This window comes from Neltuma alba, unplaced genomic scaffold, assembly GCF_004799145.2.
Source record: "Neltuma alba isolate B1F8T4 unplaced genomic scaffold, ASM479914v2 tig00011274_pilon, whole genome shotgun sequence".
Lineage (NCBI taxonomy): Eukaryota > Viridiplantae > Streptophyta > Magnoliopsida > Fabales > Fabaceae > Neltuma > Neltuma alba.
Window position 1 is genome coordinate 650,946 of NW_021635984.1, and position 28,000 is coordinate 678,945.

The window sequence follows — 28,000 nt, forward strand, 5'->3', positions numbered from 1 at the left end:
TTTTTTGATTACCTGATTGATAATCCAATTATCGATAATATGATCGATCACCCGTTTACATGTATGCTCTTTTTCCACATAACGTGATCAATAAATTAGTTCCTTGTCTTTACAGGACTAAATCTCTTTGTTCTATTTTATCGATCACTTGATCGATCATTCTATAATCGATCAGCTATTCGATAATTTATACAGTCTGTGTTTTTCACTAAGTATATTTTTCTTTATCATTTATCGATAAGTTTATTCATCATCTATTTATCGATAAAGTGTTCGATTATTCTTCCTTAAAAATCTATTTCCATATCACTCTATTTATCAATAGCCTGATCGATCAACAAGTGTTTGATCACTTGTTCGATCATGAACTGCTTTCAGTAAAACTTCAATTGATTGCAATGATTCTCAAAATATGTTGATTATTTCTCTTCAAGCTTTTCTCAGCCTTCATGTTTATCTTAACTCTCTATTTAAATAAATTTAGAATCAAAAGAGACTTTGAGCTTCCTTTTCTCTGCATACCTTTATGAAGTCACTGTTTCCTTTTATTGATCACTTGATCGATAAATTAATAATTCATCACTTGATCGATAAACATAGTTACCTGTATCAAAGTTCTTACTTTGAATAATCGATAACTTGATCGATCAACCAGTCATCGATCATTACTTCGATCAAGGATGTCCAGTTCTTGCTCAATACATTTAGCAACTGATTGATTCCACTTTCAAACTATGAATGCTTATTATTATCATTTGATCAGTTATGTTTCTAAGCTTTACTCTGCAAGAAAAACTTATCAGATTGAAGTATGATTACAGATTACGAAGAAGAACTCAACGGTTATCCAACGGTTATTTAGTAGCCTATAACCTACCATGTCAGAAGCATTAATGGCGGAAACCGTTACAACTGGAAAAACACGCAACCAAACTTCCAACGGCTAGAAGCTCTTCTGTCTAACGGCTATTAAACTGCCTCAACTATAAAAGGCACGAAGAAGCATTAAATGAACAGATTGAATACGCGAGCTACCTTCTGCAAATATTCTACTGTTGCATTCAATACTATGTTCTTGCTTATACTGGGCTTCAGTGTTCCTCACTTAATTACTCTATGAGAGAGTCTATATCTATCATCGTAAATCACGTTTTGTGTGAAATTCAAGAGTGTAAACTTTTGAGTGGGATTGTAACCTTACGGGTAGTAAGGGAGAGTGATTGAGTGAATTAATTGTTGTACTGCGGCACCAAGAGCCTGATTAATCTTGGAGCATAGTGGAATACTCAGAGGTGTTCTAAAGACTGCACGTAGGTCAAGTGGTTGAAACCGAACCAGTATAAATTCTGTGTCCTTTTTTTCCGGTGAAATCTCTCTAACTCACACTCTCTGTTTCCGTTAACTTATTGTTTTAAATTTGCATGATTTTTATAACTCACCCAATTCACACTCTCTTAGGTGAGACTGCTACTAACAATTTTTTCAAATAAAAACATTAATTACATTTTAAAAATATTATAGTGTTTTATAAATTAAAACATAAACTATAAAAATATATTATTTTCTAGTCCTTAACATAAAATCTAGTCGACTAATTGACTAATTTGGAGAGATTAAAAAAGTTACTAAACTACCTAATTATAATATATTTTACATTATCTCTCTAGTACTTGTGTGAATTATTAAATTATATATCAATTTATAAGTGAGGCAAATTAGTTTGGATAAAAAAGATAAATATAAATACTTTAAAATAATTTAGTAACTTCTTTAGTTTCTCTAAATTAGTCAATTGCGTCTTGTACTAAGGATTAGAGGTAGTAGTTTATATAACTGAATAAAGTAAAATTAGTAAGTGTTGAATAGTTTTTTATTTATTTCTTAATGGTATTAAACATCCACCACTAGGGGGAAAAAATTCCTAGGCGGCTATTTTTTCTCTCTTTTCCGAGCTTTGCTTCTTTTGATTCATTCAATTCACGCATCTAATCTTTACATTCTGAGTCAAAATGTTGGCGTTTTGTGGCAGCAAACGGTAAAGGTAGTGGAGATAAGCCAAACCCGAATAGGAAGAGCATAATTTGCCCCGTGATGTTTGACATGATAAAGACTAAATTGTCTCTTACTCTTATAAACTTTTAACTGAACGAGTGATAAGACAAGAATAAATTAGGACATAATTATTGTCTTATTTTGAAAATAATTTTTTATAAAAAAACTTGTTTGACAACTGATTTCTGATTTGATGTTTTAAAAAATAGTACTCTTTTAGTCTTTAGTATAAAACTTATTTAACTAATTTGATTAGATTAAAGAAGTTAGGTAGATTAGTTAATTATAATAAATATAACATGTTTTTCCTAAAATATCATAATCATCTTTCTTAATATCCTTCCTCCTTCACTTACTTGATTATGCTTGAGAGAGTATCCATAAAGGTAATTTAGAAAAAATTGATAAATATGAGAAATAGATCTTATATTTAGGACCAAAATTAACTTAATAATTGGGTCTTATATTAAAGACCGGATGAGTAATAGGTTTCTAAAAACTAAAAAAATAAAAACAACTTTTATATATTTACTTTTTTTAATTTCTTATTTATTGTTCAAAAATTATGAAAACTATTTTTTCTCAACTCACCCATTGGTCGACACATGGCCCCACAGGCCACTTTTTTTTTTTTTTTTTAAATGAAAGATGATCTACTAACTCAAAAGCCAGAACAGTACAAGGCAACCAAAAAGAAGAAGCAGCCCACTCTCCTTACCCCACCGGCCACTTTCACCGCCCGCCCAAAATGGATTTTATTAATCGCAGTGTCACTGTGGAGTCTGGACACTGATAATGCCAAGGTGCAATTGGGCCGGGCTTGGTTAATCTGGTTAACAATGACTTGCTCATTGCGAAATGTTTGACGAAGAGGTATATATACAAAGACACCCACACATTAACTAGGGAAAATTATGTATAGGTCCCACAGAAGGTAATTTATTACTCTGAGGTCTCACAAAATGTCAAAATCACTGACATGTCCCAAGGGACCTCAGAGTAATATTTTCGATTTGTAAAATGACATTATTGCCCCTCATATTCCAGATTTACATTTGCTCTGTCATTGCGATTTACAACCTCAGCAGCGACTATTAACAACCCAATGAGAAGGCGTTAACAACCCTAGCAGTATCCGTTAACAACTTACTTTATAGAATCATATAACCTCCACATAAGAGTAAATTATAACCAAATAGTATAATACAACAACTTTAACACTAAAATGGGAAGCTTTTTGATATCATTAAGAATTTTAACTAGATCCAATAGGATTATAGTAATATTTTAATGCGAAAATCCATTTACAACCTCAACAGCGACTATTAACAACCGAATGAGAGGACATTAACAACCTAAACAGTATACGTTAACAACTTACTTTATAGAATCATATAACCTCCATAGAAGCGTAAATTATAACCAAATAGTATAATACAACAACTTTAACACTAAAATGGGAAGCTTTTTGATATCATTAAGAATTTTAACTAAACCCAATAGGATTATAGCAACATTTTAATGTGAAGATCCATTTACAACCTCAATGGTGAGTATTAATAACCCAAAGAGAGCTGTTGACAATCTAGGCAGTATCTGTTAACAACTGACTTTATAGGATAATATAACCTCTAACAACTATATAAGATTAATTTTAAGACTATTTAGTTATAATTTAGTTAGTTATAATTAGAAGTTATATTATCCGATAAAGTTAGTTGTTAACAGACACTGCTAAGGTTGTTAACAGTTCTCCTTAGATTATTAATACTTACTGTTAAGGTTGTAAATAGATTTTCACATTAAAATGTTGCTATAATCCTATTGGGTGTAGTTAAAATTCTTAATGATATCAAAAAGCTTCCCATTTTAGTGTTAAAGTTGTTGTATTATACTATTTGATTATAATTTACTCTTATGCGGAGGTTATATAATTTTATAAAGTAAGTTGTTAACGGATACTGCTTAGGTTGTTAATGCCCTCTCATTCAGTTGTTAATAGTCGCTGTTGAGGTTGTAAATGGATCTTCGCATTAAAATATTACTATAATCCTATTGGATCTAGTTAAAATTCTTAATGATATAAAAAAGCTTTCCATTTTAGTGTTAAAGTTGTTGTATTATACTATTTGGTTATAATTTACTCTTATGTGGAGGTTATATGATTCTATAAAATAAGTTGTTAACGGATACTGTTAGGGTTGTTAACGCCATCTCATTGGGTTGTTAATAGTCGCTGCTGAGGTTGTAAATCGCAATGACAGAACAAATGTGAATCTGGAATATGAGGGGCAGTAATGTCATTTTACAAATCGAAAATATTACTCTGAGGTCCCTTGGGACCTGTCAGTGATTTTGACATTTCATGGGACCTCAGAGTAATAAATTGCCTTCTGTGGGACCTGTACGTAATTTTCCCCATTAACTATCCATCTTTTTCTTTTATTAAAAAAACACAAAGCATAGTTTCAAGATCCATTGGTCAGAGTCTATTCTGCACTAATTGAATATCTTAAACTTTATTATGAACTCAACAAGTTTTTTTTGGGCAATTCATCAAACACCTATTATGCGTGTCTTGGGAGTTAGCATTGATCCCTAACATTGCTATATACTGTGATTGGTGTTGGTGAGGATGTGGAAGAGAGAATACTCACCGCAGTGTATGTGGAAGAACTGCCAATGCAAATCACTCAACAACCTGCTCATGAATAGTGCTAAATCCCAGTCTCGCCCTGTGACATGACCAAAGGCAAGCCCAAGTGAAAATTTAAATATGAATATTTTGGAGAAAGATTATCAATTTAAAAGATAAAACGAAACGATATTTTATATTTACGATTAAAACAACTGCTTTATTTATCTTTCATATTAAAAATTAAAGATATATTACTTTTTTCTTGGAAATTGGCTAAAAGCTCCTTATTGAAAATTTTATTGGTGATAAGAACTTAAATTAAAGTGTCAATATTCTGTGTACAATAAATTTTGTAGAATATAAAAATTTATTAGTTCCTTCCCACCAATAAAATTTTCAATGAGATATATTTCCCCAATTTTTTAATTTTGTTTCAGGAATTTTCTAACATATTTCTCACTCATAAATATTCTCGCCGAAAATATCCCGTAACAAATTTGTTTCTGTCATAAATGCCCCGCCAAATTACAAGCGAAGTTCTATGGGACTAATTTTGCTAAAAAAATTTTGGGAATACTTTATCATGCTCAAAACTGTAATCTCCTCATTTTTTTACGAAAAAAAAAAACCCAACACTGTATCACTTGATATTCTCGATATTGAGATCATTTATATAATGAAAAAAATTATCTAAAATCTTTTCTCTTCGACAGATTAGTCGCCAATATCAGGTGTTAAATAGATTTAAATATGCTTATATTAAAATTCCATACGAAATTGATATTATGCGAGCAATATCATGTGGTGAAGACATATAGGTGGCAATTATTGTCGACATCGACTGTCCTCATCAGTCTTATTATTCATAATCATGTATAAGCCATCTTATTACAACCATAGCAACCCATGTATTTATAGACTAAGGTACTAGCGACTCCTGAGGCGTTTATTGCCCTTTTCTTGCTCATCATTCGTGTGCTAGCAAGGGTTCTATATATATAGCCATCTTCAACATCATGTGGCTGGCATTTTTTAATTATATTTTTTCTTGAACAAAAATCCACATGTAATATATAATATTGCGCAAAAGCTTAATACTGCTGTATTAAGTTATAAATAATGAAATATGTTACTTTCAAATGTTTGAGGGAGTTGGGTAAGAGAAAGAATAAGTGGAATATTCCTCTAATTATATTTATAAGTTACTTCCAACATATTTTACAAAGAAAAAAAAAATCTTAGACCTCATTAACTTTACTTTAAAATTTAACAACTTTCCAACTATATCCCCATTTAATATATATACACACACTTTCTAATAAAACAACAATCTACACAATAATAAATGAATATTAAAATAGTATATTTATTTTACAAGTCTAATGGTGTTACTTAAAAATAGAATGAAAAAAAAAATCCTCAATCTCTACCTTGTAGATAGGACCAGAAAAGTATGCAGAAATATGTAATTATAAATTCTAATACAGACCAAACATCTCAAATGAAAACAAATACATTTTTTATAATCACAATACTTTGAATTGGCTTCTAACATATTTTATTTAATATATATGTGTTTATTATTATTATTATTATCATCGTCTTTTTTTTTATATATATTTTAGGTTTATTTAACTAGATCATTATTATATCATTATATTTTAAATTTAAATTAAATGAGGTTTGAATTTGAATGATTTTATTATTTTTATTGTTCTAGGGTTCCATATTCAAAGTTGAGTTAATTCTTCATTAAAGTGTTCCAATTTTCCTCTCCCTCTTTTCTCCCCTTTACCCACCTCCTTCGCTCACTTTCCTTGCCCCCTTCTCGTTCACAGTCAAGGAAGGTTGGTCGAGTTGAAAAAATATTCTATCAACAGTTGGTTTCTACCTAATTTGCTAACTAAATAAAGAAAAATTGAAGGGATTGGATACAATAGAAAATATATATTTTTAATTGAGAGACGTGTCTTGTGTGCACTTAATGTTCAAATCTATCTCATTATTGGATATCGGTTAATCAAACCAAAAAAATTAAAGGAGATTAAAATTTTTTTATTGATTATCTTTATTAATCGGATGATCTAGATTTCTTTTTGCATCATGAATAAGCTTTTTTGAATAAATATCAATGTGCTTTCCAATTTTATTAGTTAGTTAGATTTTATTTAAACTTATAATATATATAATGAATTATTACTTTGCGTTGACGTTGATTCTCATACACGTAAGACTAATAATTAAGCAGTTGGGGCTTCCACTTCTAAATCGTTGTGTGTGGAATAAACTTATTTAAAATGATGTACATTTTACTCTTAGTATTTTGAGGAAAAAAATTAGTTTGCATGTGTGTGTGTGTAAGATTAAAAGAAGTTGTATCATTTATAGAGTTGCAAACAATATTATTTTTACATACTTGAGTGTTGGGCAATGAACTGACCTATAATTGGATTACTTACACTAATGCAAAATACCCCTTTGGCTTCAGTTAAAAATATGCTTTCGCTACTGCATTGGAGGTGTAGTAAAAGGCAGAAAAGCGAAAGTTAGGACTTATGACATCTGTCATAAAGGAATAGACACTATATGTCATGGCTTACGGCTTTTGCTGCGCAGTGCAACAGACAGTCAGACACCATAAGTCACAACTTACAGCTATAAACACCACAAGTCACAGCTTATGGCTTCTACTGTGTAGTGCAACAGATGCCATAAGTCACAAATTATAGCTTTCATTGCAACAGACGCCATAAATAGTCATTTTTTGAAAAAAATAATAATAAAACACACAAATCCAGTGACTGCTAATTACTCATGAACTAATACATACAAGTATCTCTGTACATATCCAACATCAGAAGGACTAAAAATGCCAAAGCCAACCTAAATTTCAGCAATTGCATAAATCTATAATAACACAAATATAAAAGCTAGATGCTTTGCCTAATTTGGCTGACATGCTCGTCAAGATGAAAGTATTGTTGCAGGAATGAGAGAAATCCAAGGACAAATCCTCCACCTGAGAAAATTATTTCATACGAGATGTTACCTTTGAAAAATAAAGCTAACAAATAATTTAAAAAAGGGTTAATATAAATGTTGGTCCCTCAACTTTGGGCCTAGTTTAGTATTGGTCTGTAAAATTTAAAACCCATGGTATTAGTCCCTCAAATTATATCCCTTTCTGGCTATTGGTCTCTGGTAGTTTTAGGCTGTCAAATTTGTCTAAGTTGGCACTAACACCATTAACCATTTATATAGGACATTAAACTCTTAAAATTATGTGTGTGCGTAATCAAACAACCTAAGAAAACTCAAACTCAGAGATGGCAGATTCCAGGGTGAAACTAGAAGATGATGAAGGAGAAGTAGCAGCAAAGGAGAATCAACACATGAAATTTGCCAAAAACAATAGTAATGGAAAAAGCTGCAGAGAAAACATCAATAATGTCTATATGTGATTGTGGGAGTCCTTTGTATGATTCGTATGAACTGGTTTCTATGAATCAAAGACACGAGTCGCATAGATCACTATTCTTAAGGTCTAAGAAATTAGACCCTGAGTTTATTTTACTCCCTCCCTCTCCACTACTTTCACAACTCTCACTTCTCTCTTCCCCCCATCCCTATGTAACCTATAGAGCAAAATGATAATCTAAAACAAAACATTAAGAAAGCCTAGAAAGTTGCTACTAAAAGTATGACTTTTTGCTTGAAAGTCATCACTAAAAATATCTTTCAGCGACGACATAAAAAATTGTAACTAAATGTGAGACCTTTAGCGGTGACATTTTCTATCACCACTTAATGTCTTTAGAGGGCATACATTCAGCAGCAACATCCTAGATTCATTGCCAAAGGACTTACTTTTAGTGGCGACATTTTTTGTCGCTGTTGAAAAGTATACTTTTGGGAACAACTTTCTAGGATCGCCACTAAAAGTTGACTTTCAATGGTAGCTATTAGTGTCGCCACTAAAAGTCTTTGGGGTCTTTATTCAACCTCAGACTTTTAGCAGTGACTTTGGAAGGTCAAATTTTCAGCGGCAGCTTTCTAATGTCACTGGTAAAAGTATAGTATGATCATATATATTTTATGTTACAATAATAATTAGGAAATTCAATTCAGCTTAACAGTAAGAAGATTGGACATGAAAAGAGGTGGTCATGAGCTTTTAGACCTTGAAGAAGATACTCCTTCCGTCCCTTTTTATAAGCAACAACTACCATTCCCTTTTTGTCCCTAAATGTAAGCAACATTTGCAAGTTGTCTTAAATTTTTATAGCATATTTTTTATCTTGCCCCAATTAATTACTTATTTTAATATTCAATATATTTATTGTCTCTTTCCCAAACAATCATTTCTCTCCATCACACATTCTCTCTTTTTCATAATTCTCTTTATTATAATAATTTTCCTATTCTTTTTCTTATACTCTCTCTCCCTCATAATAAATAAGGGTATTTTGGAGAAAGAACTCCTAATTTTTATCTATTTATTTTCTTTAACTAATTTTTTGACATACAATGTGGAGTCCTATGTTGCTTATAATTAGGGATGGAGGGAGTACATTTAAGCTGCAAAATATTTTGATGGTGACATGGTGGATAGGTGGTGATGTGGCATGAGAGCGGTGACATGGCAATGATGTGGCGGTGCCCCCAGTGGTGATGTGGTACTAGTGAAGCTGTTTTTCCCCAACATCACTTTTAGCAAAGAGAAAAAAGTAACTGGTAAAATTAATTTTGCTTATGACTTTTGTTAATCTCTAGAATTTCATGTCATTTCAGCACTTTTTCTTTATTTTTATGCACTCTTAGATGTATTTGTTCATATTTTGGCATTTATCCTTGTTATTTTTAAGCTTATAAAGTTTGTCACTTTTGCAAGGTTATTTTAATCTAAGAATTAAAGTTTTAAGCTACTTGGAAGTACTTCAGAAGGAATTAAAGATCAAGAGTTCTTAACAATTACATTATGGTGATCAAAGAAGAACAAATAGATGCCAAATCATAGGTAGAACTCCTTATTTGAGCTAGAAGTACAAAATTTTCTAGAGGCAAAATGAGTTGTGGAGCATTCTGACCTGGCTGCAGCCTAACTGAAATAGAGGAAAACTTGGCCGTGACGCAAAATTTTTAGGCTGCGGCACAGTCGCTGACAGCAAAATGCACAGCTCAACTAAGCTAAAAAATTTTAGGTTTTAAGACCCCAAACTCAACCTTGGCCGCCATTCTTTGGTTCTGGGTGGTTCTTAAGAGTATTTGGCTATGCTAAGGCTTGTTTCTTAAAGAAATTGAGCTAGAAGTTGGAGCTTTGAAGAGATTTGGGCTTCTTTCCTTAGTTTTTCCTCTCCATCTTGCTTTCTCTACTCTTATTTCATTTTGTGTTGATGTGTATATATATTCTGATGGAGTTTTTGAGGATGTGTGGCTAAATACTTTGATTCTAGGATTATTTTGAACTCTTTTATGGATTAAGTACTAATTTTCCCGATATATTTGTGATTAATGATATCATTGTGTTGATTTTACTCTATCATTAATGCTTTTTGTTGATTGGCCACCAATGAGATTGTTGGGTTCACTTGATTAATACTTGAGAGGGTTAGGTTGAGTGTAGAACTTGAGTTTAGTCATGTGAGAAATTGAAATTCGTGAGTTGAATGGATGGTTTTGTTGATGAGATAGAGATATACTCATTAACCTCACATAGTCACATAAAGTTTACAATTAAAATTAGGGCTTAATTAATTAATTAAGAGATCAAGGAATTAATTGAGCTAAACACCTATTTGGAGACTTGAGAGAGCACTTATAGGTAATTTAGTGTCCTTGGCTAGCATAATCTATAATTAAGAAGCAAATACAGTAGGGATTTAATTGAGTACTTTTGAAATATAAGGGGATAAATAATCCTAGGTCCCTTTGAATCATTGGAATTGAAGAATAACCTTTTCTTTTTATTAATTTTTAATTTTATAAATAGTTGTTTTCACTCTTGATATTTGTATTACTCAAATTAAGCAAATGTGTGATAATCAATACTTGACTGGGTTTTGAAACCGAATCCTCGTGGGAATGATAGTCTACTCATCACTTTATTACTTGTTACAACCTGTGCACTTGCGGTGCGAACAACTTTTTTGTTGCCACTAAAATATTTTAGTCATGATTGCTATAGTAACCACTTTTTAGCAGTGACTTTTTATCATTGCTAAAAGTGAATTTTTTGTAGTGACGTTAAGGACCGAAGGTAGTAATAACTTTCTATAAGAAGTTATATCTTTTAAGAAGTTAATTTTTCAAAGAAATAATGCAAATGAACCGAGCAAGTCCCTAAGATGATCTCATAGGCTAATAATATTATAAAATAGTCTGTAGTCTAATAGTGCGTTTGGCTCAAATGAGAAAAGGAGAGGAGAGGGATTTTAATGGAGGGAAAAAGAAGAGAAGGGAGGAGAAAATTTTTAATATTATCTTGTTTGAATTGATAATGGGAGAGGGGAGGAGAAGGATTTTTTATGATCTAATATATGATTTGATAACAGTGTAATAGTTACCATCCTTTTCCCACGTAATGTAAGATCATAAGGGTAATAATATGGGGATATTAAAAACTAATTATAGACATATTAGTTTGAGTAAGCTAAAATATTACTATTTTCCTCTAAATCTCCCAATTTAGGAGGGGAGAGTCATGAGGTGAAAGGAGGGGAAACCTTAAAAAAATTTTCCTCCCCTCCTAAAAATTTTAGCAACCCAAACAAGGAGAGGGGATCCCTCCTACCGCTTTTCCTCCTCAATTCTTCCCTCATACCAAACAATCCCTCATACTCAAAGGAAAGATTTTTTAATAGAATGGACATATAAATTTAGATGGAAAATAGAATGTGGCCGATAAATACAAAAAACTGTCTAGTACGTAAAGTTTTGCATCTTCTTGCCTGAAGGATTCAGAACATCGCACATGTTCTCCTTTCTATTTCAAATTCCCCATAAATGTATTACCAACCCTCAACCCTCCTTGTCTTTTTAAATACATTAATAAATTCTATATTTTCTTTCATGTAGGTCATATTTGAAGACCCCGTGATGTAATCATGTAAGGTAGAAATGTACATGCTCTTGTGCTAGGTATGTAACATGCTTGTAAAAATTAATTCAAAATTTAGTCGTAGATTAAAAATTAAAATTTTTTTTATAATCTTAGAGGTGGGTATGGGTCATTTCAATTATATAAAGAGAAATTACTACGTGTTTCTAATTTAAAAAAATATCACAATACAATCTTAATAATTAATAAGAAATATGAGCATATTATCATATTTCTATTAGAACTTATTATTGCAAACCATCTACAACATTAATTTGTTTTAGTGCGATGGTGATTTTCCCAATATTGAAATGGGCGGAAATTAGCGATGATGTGGGACCTAGAAATTTCTACGATCATAGTCATCCGTCATTGATAGAGCTGGGAAAACGGACCAGCTCAACCGTTTAAGCTTTGAAATTATGAGGACCGGGCTTAAAATTTTTCCTCTCAAATGAAAAACAAGCCCTGGAGGGCCGAGGGCTTAAAGGCCCTTTTATTATTATTATTATTATTATTATTATTATTATTATTATTATTATTATTATTATTATTTTGTGTAATTCTAATATTATTAGTTTTTTTATATTTTTAATAATATTTCAAATATTTAGTTATTATTATCATTTTTAAATCAAATTCTACATAATGGTTTCATTTATTTAGTTTTAGGCAATAATTTGTCCAATTAAATTTTTAAAAAATGGGTTAATTTGGACTTTAATAATGATTTGATTTATATTATATGCGTTGATATTTTTAAACTATGTATATTTGATAATAGAATATTTTTATACTTATATAACTTATGATTCTATAATTTGAATTAGAAATTCATGAGTTTATTTATTGCACAATTACACTATAGATAAAAATTTTGGATGTTGTTATTTTATTAATAAATGTTTTAGATGTTCTTAGATGTTGATGGATATTTATATATGATGATATTTGTATTTGTGTTCATTTTATTCATATTTATGTCTTTTATTAACAATTTCATTGGTTTATTTTTATTTTTTTGATAAAAAATATGAGAAATATAAAAAATAACATTTTTTCTTTAAACGGGCCTGAAGTTTGCGGGCTCGGCCTAGCAAATTAGGATATTTTTGAAATTTCGATCCTGTAGGGCTGGTTCTTTTAAGCCTACTAGCCTTGCAGAACCGGACCGGCCCTAAGTTCCACCTCTTGACAATGACAAAGGGACAAAGAGGAAGAGGCGAAGAAGATGATCATCTCAAAAAACCATGTCTCACTGACTTTGTTCAGTTGTTGGTTCCTATATTTTCTTTATCTATCATCATCACCAGCCCCACTTGTGCCCCCACCCTTCACTTTCTCAACTTATCACCATTTTTGGTCTTCCTTCAGTCAAATGCCCCATTATTAATTTAAAATCGCTCAACTTATACGTCCATTATTTTCCTTTTACAAACACTAACTATGTCTGGTTTCCTGTTGAATTTCCGGCCATCCTCATGGAATTATAACCTAACTCACATTATTCAATGAGACCAATAAATCTACTAATCCATCGATCCAATCAAGAATTCTGAGCACATCAATCAAGTTCCATTTTATATTCTTTTCTCCTCTTATTACGCCTAAAGCAATGTCATTTTAAGTTTTTTTTTCTTTTAAAAAAATAACAGTGGGTCATATTTTTGCTGTAGTAACTTTGTTTATTTAAATTATATGCAATTCACATATAAATATTCCATTTTCTTGTTCATTAAGGTATTTTATTTAAATATAATTTGTTTAGAATTGTATATGTAAATTTTATATATTTTAATTGAATCATGTTATGTTAATTATGATTAAGTAAGGCGATCCCAATTTAAATATAATTCGAGTTATTGTATTGATACTTGAATGAGTCTCTTGGCCAGCCTGGAATAATCTTTGTGAATTGAATTAATCAAAAGGAGCAAATGACGCAAGAGAGAGAAAAAAATAGCCAGCCTGGATTTTTTCTCCACTGGCGGGTGTCTAATATCATTAGGAAGTAAATAAAAAATTATTTAAGACTTACTGATTTTATTTTATTAAAATTCTTAAATTTTATTTCTTCTTTTTTTTTTAAACATCATACAGAACCTGAAAATTCAGTGTATTTAATTCTCATGAATTAGATAATAAATATTGAATGATGAGAATTATTGAGAGCTAAGTAATTTTTTCAGAATAAAAACATTAATTATTTTTAAAAAATATTATAGTGTTTTATAAATTAAAACATAAACCATAAAAATATATTATTTTTCGGTCCTTAATATAAAATCCAGTCAACTAATTGACTAATTTGAAAAGATTAAAAAAGTTACTAAACTACCTAATTATAATATATTTTACATGATCTCTCTAATACTTGTGTGAATCATTAAATTATATATTAATTTATAATTGAAGCAAATTAGTTTGGATAAAAACAATAAATATAAATACTTTAACATAATTTAGTAATTTTTTAATCCCAATTATTCAACTGTGCCTTATACTAAGGATTAGAGGTAGTAGTTTATATAATTGAATAAAGTAAAATTAGTAAGTGTTGAATAATTTTTTATTTATTTCCTAATGGTGTTAAACATCCACCAGTAGGGAAAAAAATTCAGGTTGGCTATTTTTTTTCCTCCCTCGCGAGCTTTGCTTCTTTTGATTTATTCAATTCACATATCTAATCTTTCCATTCTGAGGCAAAATGTTGGCATTTTGTGGCAGCAAACAGGAAAGGCAGCGGAGACAAGCCAAACCCGAATAGGAAGAGCATAATTTGCCCCGTGATGTTTGACATGATAAAGACTAAATTGTCTCTTACTCTTAAAAAATTTTAACTGAATGAGTGATAAGATAAGAACAAATTAGGACTTATTTGTTGTCTTATTTTTTAAAATAATTTTTTATTAAAAAAAACTTGTTTGCCAATTTATTTCTGATTAGATGTTTTCAAAATAGCACTCCTCCAATCATTAATATAAACCTATTTAACTAATTATTTTTTCTCGACTCACCCACTAGTCGACACATGTCCCCACCTGCCACTTTCGCCACCTGCCCAGAATGGATTTAGGAGGTGTTTGGGAAGTTGCAAAAGTGCTCTTAAAATTTTTTTTTCACAAATCGAGATAAATTCCTCTACATATTCATTTTGTATATAGTAAAATTACTTTTAAAACTATGATTTCGCTTCCATCTAAATACCTTTTTAATCACGGTGCATTCAACCAGTCTTTGGACTGTGATAAATTCAAAGAATGCCAAGGTGCAATTGGGCCGGGCTTGGTTCATCTGGTTAACAATGACTTGCTCATTGGGCAATGTTTGACAAAGAGGTATATATACAAACACAGCCACACATTAATTATCTGTTATTTTCTGTTATTAAAAAATAACGAATCGTAGTTTCAAGATCAGTTGATCAGAGTCTATTCTGCACCAATTGAGTATCTTAAACTTTGTTACGAACTTAACAAGTTTCTTTTGGACAATTCATCAAACACCTATTATGCGTGTCTTCGGAGTTAGCAGTGATCCCTAACACCGCTATATACAGTGATTGGTGTTGGTGAAGGTGTGTAAGAGAGAGTACTCACCACAGCACGTGTGGAAGAACTGGCAATGGAGATCACTCAACGACCTACGCATGAACGGAGCTACGTTCCAGTGTTGCCCTGTGACATGCTAGCTCAAGGGCAAGCCCAGGTAAAAATTTAAATATGAATATTTTGAACAAAAATTATAAATTTGAAAGATAAAATGGATTGGTACTTTATATTTAGGATTAAAACAAATTATTTATTTAGCTCTTATATTAAAAATTAAAGGTATATTATTTTTTCTTGGGAATTGGCGAGAAGTTTCATATTGAAAATTTTATTGGTGATAAGAACCTAAATTAAAGTATCAGTATTCTGTGTGCACAAAATTTTGTAGAATTCCGGTATTTTTTTGTATAAAAATTTATTAAGTCATTCTTCACGAATTTTCTCACTCATAAATATTCTCGCCGAAAATATCCCTTAACAAATTTATTTCCGTCATAAATGCCCTGCCAAATTACAAGCGAAGTTCTTCTCTGGGACTAATTTTGCCAAAAAAAAATTTTGGGAATACTTTATGATGTCCAAAACTGTCATCTCTTCATTTTTTTCTCCCAAAAAAACCCAACACTGTATCACTTGATATTCTCGATATTGAGATCATTTATATAATGAAAAAAATTATCTAAAATCTTTTCTCTCTTCGATGGATTAGTCCCCAATATCAGGTGTTAAATAGATTTAAATATCTTTATATTAAAATTCCATACAAAATTGATATTATGCGAGCAGTATCATGTGGTGAAGACATATAGGTGGCAATTATTGTCAACATCGACTGTTCTCATCAATCTGATTATTCATACTCATAAGCCATCTTATTACAACCATACCAACCCATTTATTTGTACGGCAAGGCACTAAGAATCAGTCTCAGTGCTCATTGTTTTGATGAACATTATAAACTCATCAGATTTGGACCGTTCATATCTCATTTGGATGGTCTAGATTTGATTTTTTTTATTTATCTAAAATAATTATTTTAATATGTATATAATATGAAATAAAGATGATCTCTTAACTGTCATTCTTTCAAAAAATAGCTTCTTCTATTTAAAAATAATTAATTAAATATTTTAAAAACAAACCATTCAAAATCAGATATAGACGGTTTAGATCTGATGAGTTTATGATACCCATCAAAATAATGATCACCGAAACTAGTTCCAAGGCACTAATGCCTTCTGAGGCTTTTATAACAACCCCTTACATGCTTCTAATAGTAACTACCTTCATAACCAGCTTCTTTTATTCATTACATCTCCATATCATAGACACTTTATTACTGGAATCAAACACTACTCAAGGCGGACTTCTGAAGAAGATGGAGCATGAAGATTATTAGAAGACATGTGAATGGACTTCTGAATGAAAACTTGGCTGCATCCAACTTGTTAGGGGAAAACAAATCAGTAAGACTCATATGCTTTGGATAAAAATTCAGATTAAAACCCTATTGATATGATAAAAATAACTGTTGGTAATTTGAACATTTGGAAAATTGATTACTTACTTACAGATGACAAAGGTCAAGTAGCCGCAAATATGGAAGGAGGTTTAATTGCAATCGGAGAGTGCCTTCCCATCCTGGTTGACACACGCGAATCTCAAGAAGTAGACGGGAACCAATTTCAGTGCTCATCACTTTGATAAGCATCATAAGCTCATCAAATCTGGACCGTTTATATCTCATTTTGATAGTCCAGATTTGATTTCTTTTTTATTTTCATTTATTCAAAATAATTATTTTAATATGTATATAATCAAAAAATAATGATAATCTCTTAACTATCATTCTTTCCAAAAATAATTTTTTCTATTTAAAAATAATTAATTAAAGAAATTAAATCTGGACCATCAAAATGAGATATAGACGGTCTATATTTGATGAGCTTATAGTACTCATCAAAGTGATAAGCATCGAAACTAGTTCCGATCAATAGTTATTCCGAGATACTATTCTCGATTGAACTCGTTTTTTTTTTTTGACCAAACGATTGAACTCGTTTGAAGAGCATGTTCCGTGCTTGTTCCACTCCCTTTTCCACAAAACCTTGCTGCTTGGAAGTTTTGAGCAGAAAACAAATCCGGCCACTAATCAAGCAGATCTTGCTCGAATGCTTTAAACTGCATTGACTCACACACACACACATGTATTTATTGGGAAGAGGAAGGAAGTAATATGTGAAATATTTATTTAAATATATCAGTAACATGCATGAGTTAAAGCGAGTTTACATCAGCATCTTGCATGGTCGTCGCTGGTGAACAATCTAATGGAGGCTTCGTATAATTCAACTAAGGCCAAAGTCCATGAATGAACTTATTTTGGTGTTTGGAAAGTGGAGGATCTGGATTGCACTTTCTCTGCTGAGCTTGTTGAAGTTTGCAGAAAGCGGCTGGTAATTGCAAGGCCAACAAGAAGTAATCGTATCCTGGTTTGGTATTGGCGACACTAATAATAGGCTTGTCTGTATTATTATTGGTGATGTTTGGAGCCCAAAACAGGTTTGTATCTCGGGCGTTGAGGGGCCACAAAAATAAGGCCACACCAAATATCAAAACTAGTTTTAAGCTACTCATCATCATGATTGATTATTGCCCTTTAATTTCTGGCTCATCATTCGTGTGCTAGCTAGGGTTATATATATATGGTCATCTTCAACGTCATGTGGCAGGCATTTTTCAATTATATTTTTTCTTGAACAAAAATCCAGATGTCATATAATATTGCGCCAAAGCTTAATATTGCTGTGGTCTTGTTATAAGTTATAAATAATGAAATTACGTATAGATCAAAATATTAGTTAAAATTAATTAAATGCATGTTGAGGAAATATGCTACATTTCAAATATTTGGAGAAGTTGAGTAAGAGAAAGAATAAGTGGAATATTCCTCTAATTTTATTTATAAGTCATTTCTAGCATATTTTACTAGGAAAAAAACTTCAGACCTCATTAACTTTGCCTTAAAATTTTAACAACTTTTAAATTTTATTCCCATTTAATACACACACTTTCTAATAAAACAACAATCCACACAGTAAGAAATAAATGCTAAAATAGTACATTTATTTTACAAATCTAATGGTGTGACTTAAAAACAGAACTAAAAATTTTTTTCACTCTCTATCTTATAGATAGGATAAGTATGCGAGAAATATGTAATTATTTGGGGTAAAAATAAAAAAACTGAACTAAATTTTCAGACAAGTATAGAGTGTAACTTACAACAAAAAAGATCATATCCAAAAAAATTGTAACTTATATATAGAACCAGAGAGAGTATTAAACCAACACGACTTGAACTAACTTATAATGATCAAGACTCTCATCTCTTTCTCAACAAAGAAGACATCGAGGCGAGATCTCTTCATCTATTTAATCATTAAACCATTAATAGTGACCAAATGTCAAATCAAAACCCCTAATTTGTGATGGACATTAGAAGCCATTTCCTAAAAATGCTGTGATTTTTTTAAAAAAAGAAATGACGTTAAGTAAGAACACCTCTACTTTTCAGTATTAGATGTCGTTTCTACTTTATAAGATTATTCTATGGTGTCTAAAAATGTGGACGCCATTAATTTTACCTCGACTAATTTAAAAAAAATTGCTGACTCTATAGTTAAATGTTGACAAAATATGGTTTAAATTTTAATTTTTAATATAATTTTTTTATATTTTAAATTTTAAGTATTTAAAGAAGTAGATATTTGATAAATATTAAATATTTAATCATTTACAAAAAAATTATTATATTAAAGAATTAATTTAGAGCATGCTTTGTAAGTATTTAATTGCAGAGTCACAATTCAAATTTGCTAAGTCAATATTTTCTGTTAAATGAGACTAACATTATTAAAATTAAAAGACTAAAAATATACTCTCTTTTTTAACTTAAGGGACTAAACTAAAATTTGATGTAAACCCAGGCAATCAAACGTATATTTTAGTCTAAAATTAAATATTGAATAAATAGTGATGCGATAATTTTATAAAATGTAATAATTTTTAGGAGTGAAATAGAATTGTATAAGTAATTACAAATAAATATCTATAACGAAAAAGACAAGTAACTTGCTTTTTTGTAATTAGATAATAGAAATAAACAATATGTTTATATGGGGAAAAAAAGGTTAAGATATCAGTCTATCTTGAAAGTTTTCATTCAAAAACATTAGGTATGTGAAATTTTTTGAATTTAATGTAGTCCTTGAAGTTTAAAATCGTAGCAATTTTATCCTTTACTAGTTAAAAACTAATATTGACTATTAAAATATTAATATTAATTGTTAATATTTTTAACAGTAAAAGGTAAAATTTCTATGATTTTAAACTTTTAGAGCAAGACCAAATCCAAAAAACTTTCGTAGTGCTCAACACTGTTGAGTCAAAAATTTCGGGACAAATTTATATCAAAATCTTCTGAGCGCCCACGCCTTGTCACTGTCCCTTTTACATACCCTATTCTAATATATCCTCTCCCTTATGTCATGGTTAAAAGATTGTTCGATTTGGAATCTCGACATTCCACAGAATTTTAACGGTCTCTATGAAACCCTATTCTAATTTTAACACTCGTGTCGTTTTTACAGGTTACTTGTTACATTATTTGATCTATATTAATTAAGTAGGATTAGTGGAGTACATCGTGCGTCACATTGGTATAAAATTAATAAGTCTCATTTTCGTTGGCAGGCCCAAAAAAAAATTGGTAAATAAATAAATAAAACAAAACAGGTTTCATCCCCACTACGTACGCACAAAGCATCATATTTTAAATAATGGTGGGGAGCTAACATTAATTGTAACATATTTTACAAATAAAATTAACCAACTTTAATGGAAAATTTTGTGATGTGGGGGGAATGATTCTCCTTCCCCCTCCCAATGTGTTTGGAAATAAAATAATTTTTATTTACATTTTTAATACGGACAGCAAATTCCAAAGTAAAACAAATTATTTATATAATATAAAGAACAATTTATTATTTCAAGATTGTAATCCCAGATAAATTAAAATGCTATATATATAATCCTATATTCATTAAACATGATGCCATATAATTAAATGGGAAAGAAGTAATACTTTAAATATTCTGCTTTAATATCTGATATCGACTCGATGTCGTCTCCACATATAAATACAAAAGATGTAGGCCCCCCTCCCCAATTATTTATGTTTCGTGCGTGTGCAGTGGGGATGAAACCTTTTCTGTTTTTGTTTTTATTTATGCGCCAATTTGTTTTTCTTGTTTGTTTGGCCTGCCAACGAAAATGAGACTTGTTAATTTTATACCAATGTGATACACGATGTACTCCGCTGATCCTACTTAATTAATAGAGACCAAATGTAAGAAGTAACTTGTTTATTTTAGAATTTATTCCCTTTGTTATGCTTAAATTATGGCGGGGGCCTAACATTAATTGTAACATATTTTACAAATAAAAATAACCAATTTTAATGGAAAGTTTTATGATATGGGGGGAGTGATTCCTCCTCCCAATCTGTTTGTAATGTTAGAATTTGTTCTTTATATTATAGAAATCATTTGTTTTACTTTCGAATTTGCTATCCGTATTAAAAATGTAAATAACAATTATTTTATTTCCAAACAAATTATTCTAAAATATACTACTCCTTAAATTATATAGTTTCTTGTTATATTCTCACACAAATTATTTTATAATTAATTTGTTACCCACACACATTCGAAATATAAAAAGCAATTTATTATTTCAAGGTTGTAATCCCAGATAAATTAAAATGTTTGCCCATGCGATTTCCTACTACACACACACACACACAAAAGATAGATATAGATATCAACATGTGAAACATAGACCCCATAGCCATACGTTGCCTCACCTTATAAAATATTGTGAGTGCACATCTATACGAATTTACAATCTTAATATAGAAATACGTTTGCATGGATTCCTTTTGGGGTCTACAATATTTAGGAATCTTATGGTGGGAGATAAGTAGAGAAAGAAAGTTTAATTTTTTTGAAAAGTTACCAAATCCATATTCTTTAGGTCATTAAGGATCTTAACTTTCCAAAAAAAAAGTTACAATAAGACTCGCACTTTTCTTACCGTTACGAAAGTAACTTACCCAATAATACCCACCCCAGTTGTACTTTCTAATATTTTCTCTTTCAAATCAAAGAATGATACATATTTTTACTACTAATGGTCGTTTCAGTTTAGAGGAAATACTTCTAATAGAATGGATATTTATATGAGTTGAGATGGAAAATAGAATGTCCGTACATTTATATGAACTGAAAATATTTAAGTATGAAAAGACTTAATAGTCCCTTACTCTTAAAAAACTTTCAAATGAATGAGTGATAAATAAGGATAAATTAGCCTTTTTGTCCAATAAAGTTATTCCTCCTGTCCTATTTGTCGGGCACTGAGAGAAATTTTTTATATGAATATATAATTTTACCCTTCATTTATTATTGTGTTGACTTTGTTTGTATGAAGTATAATATCCATTAAATAGGGATAAAGTCAAAAAGTTGTTGAATTTCAAATTAGAGTTAATAAAATTTAAGGTTTTTTTTGTTAGTGTAAAATATATTTGAAATGACTTATAAATAAGACTAGAGGAGTACTTTGTATTTTTATGTGGATGAAAACAATTGGCCTGTGTACGCAATAGAATCCATATGTATAGGAAGCCTTTCAATTTTATCAGAACCTGACTTTTGTAGGTGTCTTAGTTTCTATGTCCACGTCATATATACATTACAATAGTAATTTGCTTATTTGCTGCCAGCTGCCATTGAAACATAATTCCTTAAACCCCTTTAGTACATGTTTGGAAGCATTACGACTCAAGCGATTCATGAAACAAGTCCGTGATTGAAAATTTGCATACTAGTTCTCAGGTTACTATTCACTTGGAAATTTCATATTTTTAGTCTGATTTTAAAAATTCATAATTAATAATAGAAAAATTGTACTGAGGTTATCCAAATTTCTATTTGAAGCTACTTGAATTCTTTACAAGGAAAAAAAATATAAATCTGGCTTTAACCATTGCCAATTCACACAGTTTATTATGAGAACTCTACTATTCATTTGGTAAAAACTGTACTTATCCAATTTAAGTGACCTACACCACTTGTTTCAAAGCTTAGGTTTTGTACTTTAATCATGCCACATTTCACAGGTAGATTCAATCATTTGCTTTACTTGCCGTCTGTTACAAAATTGTGTTTCCTTTAGGGACAAACTATCCTTCTTACTTATATTAACAATTTATAATTATTCCTTCTCAAGCATAATACATTTATATGAATTTAGATGGGAAATAGATTGGGCGTACATTTATATGAACTGAAAATATGTATGTATTAAAAGACAATATAGTCCCTTGCTCTTGAAAACTTTCAAATGAATGAGTGATAAATAAAGATATATTAGTCTTTCTGTCCGTAAAAGCTACTTTGTATTTTTATGTGGATGAAAACAATTGGCCTGCGTACACACAATAGCATCCATATATACAGGAAGCCTTTCAAGTTTACCAGACCTGACTTTTTTAGGTGTTTTAGTTTCTATTTCCTTTTTTTTTTTTTAATAAGGTGGTTTTAGTTTCTATTTGCATCTCATATATACATTACAATAATACTTTACTTATTTGCTGCCGGTCACCATCAACCTTGAGCAATAGTCGATCAACTTCGTCGATAGCCATTATTAATCATGGCCAAGTGTTCTCGTAAGCCACCACCATCATTGGTCAGGTAACTAATACTACCTCCAGTTCTAATTATAAGACCTTATTTATAGATTATAAATAAAGTCTTATAATTAAGATAAGGGGTAGTAACATACTAGGAGGCATTTAATACAAAAGTCTTAGAACCCCAAAAGCCCTCCGAAGTATTCAAGAGAAGCATTCCAACTCATATCAATAACTATGTTGCTAAGTTAATCCTTTTGTCCTTAAATTTCGTCACTAGTTATTTGCTCCCCTTTGATAATACAAGATGTGGCAATGGCCACCATCACCATTAATCTGGTTAATAGACTATCACTTTTGTTAACAGCTATTAGTAACTAGCCAACTATTGAAAGAAAAAGTAAATTAATAATGAAATTTGTAAATTTTGTTATCGAAAAGATTGTCATTAATTAATTAGTGATCAAATTCCATTGCTAAACTGATTTCCTGTCATTAAATTTTGTTTACTGTTTTTTTTATAGTGCAAGAACAATAATGAAATAATAGGTGACAATGGCCATATCGACCAACAAGAAGCAGGTGAGTGATGGTCGATCAAAACCCGTTTTTTAAAGTTTTTATTTCGTTTTTTAACTCTAAAATTGTTTTCAAAGTAATATGATCATGTTGAATGTATTTTTCTTTTGTTTTTTATTAGAAAACAATTTTAAAATTTAAAACTTTAAGAATTAAAAATATGTCCTCATTTCTCAAAAACGTATACTATGCCTATTAACCTTATGAAATTCGCGCTATTTCAGGACATTTTCCCTTAGTTACCTTACTTTTTGGTAAATTAATGAATGTTTGGAAGCATTTATGATGGGAAAATGTGCATAGTTGATATTTGAGCTAAAGTTATGGATTTATGGTTAATTGTTAATATGTTGCCCCTAGTTCATCAACTTTGGCTTTCATAGTTGTTTTCTTTTGTTAGGTGGTTGAAGTTGCTAACGAAGCCAATTGAAGCAAATATTATTCCCCTTGGAGTGGAAAGAAGCTTAGAGAGTGATGGTATGAAGAAAAAATTAAGCAAAGAGATTAATATAGTGAGCTGTTGGCCTTGGCCAACAGGAACTTTTGGCTTCAGCCAACAGAGGAGATAGGAAAGAATTGGCCACAGCCAAGAAAAGCCTTGGTTGCAGCCAACGGGAAATTACTGGTAGTATGCGTTTTAAGGATAACACACATTCTAGGGCTGAAGATGTGATATAAATAGAGGGAAAGGACCGAAAATGAGGGATCCTAACCTTTAAGGAGCTAGTGTACTAGGGTTTTGAGAGATTGAAGAACTTGGAGCAAGGGATTGAGCTTTAGAAGAGATTTGGAGCTTCCTCTTAGTTTTTCTGCTATTCTTCTCTTTCGTTTCTTGTAATCTGCTATGGTTGTAATTTTTGTTCATAGTTGTGGCTGGTGGTTGATTATGAGTAGCTAAACACTTTATTCTAGGATTATTTTGAATCCTTGTATGGATGAACTTTTGATTACTCCTCTTATTTTGTGATTAATTATATATATGTGTTTATTTTACTTGTTTCTTAATGTTTCCAAATGCTTGATCACCATTTAGTTGTTGTGTTCACGTGGTTGATGCTTGAGATCGAGGATAGATTAAGTGTAGAACTTGAGTAAAATTATGTAAGAACTTAAAGTTTGCTTGTTAAATGGATGGTTTTATTGTTAAGATAGAGATATACTTGCCAATCTTACAAAGTCACATTAGTGTTCAAGCTTAAGTTTTGATTTTATTAATTGTAACAAGAGATTGATTAGTTAAGAGGATTAAATGCTTGTTCTTCACTTCATAAAGGTTTTACAAGTACTTCTAGAATCCTAGACTAACACATATTTTTTATTAAAAACATTTATGAGAGGAGATAAATCAAAGGTTATGAAATGCAAGGGAAATGAATAACCCTAGATCCTTTTTGTCCCTTGAAGTTTAAAAATACATTATTTTCACTACTTTCTAGTTTTAAATTGTGTTCAAAATTTACTTTCCTTGTCAAAAATTTGTTCAGTTAAACTTAATTAAATTCATTTAGTCTTTTGTTTGATCTTGATTTTTTGCACAAGTCTTTGTGGGAATGATCTCTACTCATAACTTTATTACTTGTAACGACCCATGCACTTATGGTGTGGATAATGCTAGAGAAGAATCATCTGAGACTCTGTTGTTAAACTCACGATTTAATAAAGCATGAATCCTGCCTGTGCGTTTTCACATTCTGATTTTTAGAAGAGTTTTAAATATGAAATAGTAAACACTTGAAATTCAGTTTTAAACAATAAAAAACCAGGAACAAAACATTTGGGACCGAGAACTAAACTGGTCAAGACAGTAGTTCAATGATGAATGAGTCAAACTCATATCAAACCGATAATAATTAAAATAATATAATTTAATTAAAATGAGTAAAAATAATTCATATTTTAATCATAAAAGATGATATTTATTTTTTGAATGGCTACTCATATTACAAAATATTTATCTATATAAAATGTTTTTCTTATTTTTATTTCTTTTTTCTGATTTTCCTCACCTCTTTTTCCTCACGTGATCCAATGCGATCTTCTTCTCTTTACTATTTTATCTCTTTCTTCTCTCTCCTCCATGAGCATCATCCATTTTCATCTCTCGATGACACACATCACGATTCATGAGGTCAGCTTTTTCTTCCTCTCTCCTTCTTCAACAATGAACATGGCAGATTGCTTCTTGAAACACTCGTGCTCTTTTCTCTTTTTCAATCAAATTTGTTCCTCCTCTCTCATAGTCTCCTCTCTCTTTCTTTCTCAAACACACATAGTCCCTTCTTTTTCTCAATCAAATTGGTTTCTCCCTCCCTCATAGTCTCATTTCTCTTTCTTTATCAAACAGACATCAGAATCACTGACCATTTTTCCTCTTTGAACAACCATTCTACACTATTACTTATCTTTCTCCTTACATTCCATGAGCATAATGGCTTTAAAGCGGTACACAACAGACTTCCAAATGGGTCTTCCTTTCCATGGTTTTCTCTACTTCTCTCCCTTATCTCAGTAGTGTCCATAGCTTCTTCGACGAGTAACGATGAGATGGTTAGAGTAAGAAAGAAGTGAAGGGGAAAAAGCAAAAAAGAAAACCAGCGACCCCCCAACCCAATGGTTTTTTCGATTTTTTCTAGTTTTTTCTGGTTCATGCTGGTTTGTTAACCAGCGACCCCCCAACCCAATGGTTTTTTCGATTTTTTCTAGTTTTTTCTGGTTCATGCTGGTTTGTTCCGGGTTAATTGGGAGCTGGTCTATCATTCAAACCAGACCAGACCAGATGCCGATTCACTAGTTTCTGGAGATTTTTTTTTGGTACAAGGAAATATGGAGATTAGGGAAGAGAGATTGCATGCTCATATTTGTCTTAGTTCAGCTTTATCTACTCCAGCTTACATTTAGTTCCCAAACAAACCACTTAAAATTTTCTTTCAATATAAGTGAGCTCTACGCCCTTTCTTTTATCAAAGATTCTTCTATTAATAGATGTCCCACTCTTTAAAAGGAAAAGGATATAATAAAAAGATGACTGTTTTTAAAGCAAATACATATAGCTCTAAAATGATCAACAGAATAACCCCAAGGAATATCCAATTTGACGAGGATTTATATGAAACAAACCATCATGCAAGAGTACAAGTTTGTAATGGACCAAAAATTTAAACCTATCGACTGTCATTTGGACTTACAAAATTACACATTGCAGGGTTCCTTTGTCTCTCTTTTACTTTTCGGCCGCTAAGTCAGAAACTTCTCTATCAAGTAAAGATAACAATAAGCCAAGTGAAAATCCAGCTAGTCTTCTGCAAGATCTCCTCTGTTTTTTTTTTTTCCCCCCTTCTCTTTTCTCCCTCATGTCTACGCATCATATTTTTCTTATTTAGATGGAAGGAATGCCACAAGTACATGAATCAAAGTTTGGCTGTGAACATATTTATTTAACTCTAGATTTCTGAGTTGATTTTTCAAGAGTGCATGCTCGTACCTCATTCTCTCCAACCTAGTCTCAACCATATACATCTCATCTTTGAGGAAGTGAATCCTTTTGTCTAACCAAGCTATATCTGAAGGGCTTCTGCCCACTCCATATTCTATCCTGTTCATATAATCTTTTGGAGTGCTCACATGAATGTGTTGGGGCCTGGACAACAGTATAAGAATGCTAAATTGCTGCAACAGAAGAAAAGGTTAGAAGTAACTCAAGTATGTACATCTTATAGTAAAATCAAAGGAAAAATCAGGTTTGACTAGTTGAAACGCACCTGCATAAAGAAGATGACAGCAAAAATGATGACTAGGAACAGAGAGAGATGGCTCTGACTTTTTAAACAAGACCGAACTTTGTCACGCATTCTCTTAACATGTATGCAATAGACATTGAGTCGATGAAATTTCCTTGCAATTGGTTGTCAATGTTGCGGCTAGAATGAACGATGTCAGAGGTAACTGGTTGAACCCCACGGTTATTTGTCTCTTGTGAACTCTCTGAAGATCCTCCAGCTTTTTGTTCACCATCTAGATTTCGTTCAATTGTTTGTGCCTCGCTAGCAGTAGAAGCTCTCTCTGCATCAAGAAAAGTGAATTACGTGAACCTTCATTAGTAATGTTTGGAAAGTGTAAAATCTTTGGATTCCCAGATAAAACATAAGCTTTGCAAATACCAAACCTTGTTTTTCGAGGTTCTTTTGCTTCAACAATTCATGAGCCTGACAGAAATGAAATCAGTGACACAAAATAATGAAAATCATTATTATTAACATGCAGAAAACATTGTAACAGTCACACAACACAAAAGGATAATATGAACTTGCCATGTTTATCCATTTAGC

The 28,000-nt window shown here is 31.1% G+C and overlaps 1 protein-coding gene across 1 annotated transcript in view; it reads right to left on the bottom strand.

Annotated features, from left to right (window-relative positions):
* Positions 1-16,582: 16,582 nt before the first annotated feature.
* Positions 16,583-28,000, bottom strand: part of LOC114763304 (ribonuclease S-7-like) — a 67,653-nt gene continuing 56,235 nt past the window's right edge. The window contains exon 4 of the mRNA XM_028952927.1: positions 16,583-16,785. The gene's annotated coding sequence lies outside the window, so the exon portion shown is untranslated. The remainder of the gene's footprint in view (positions 16,786-28,000) is intronic.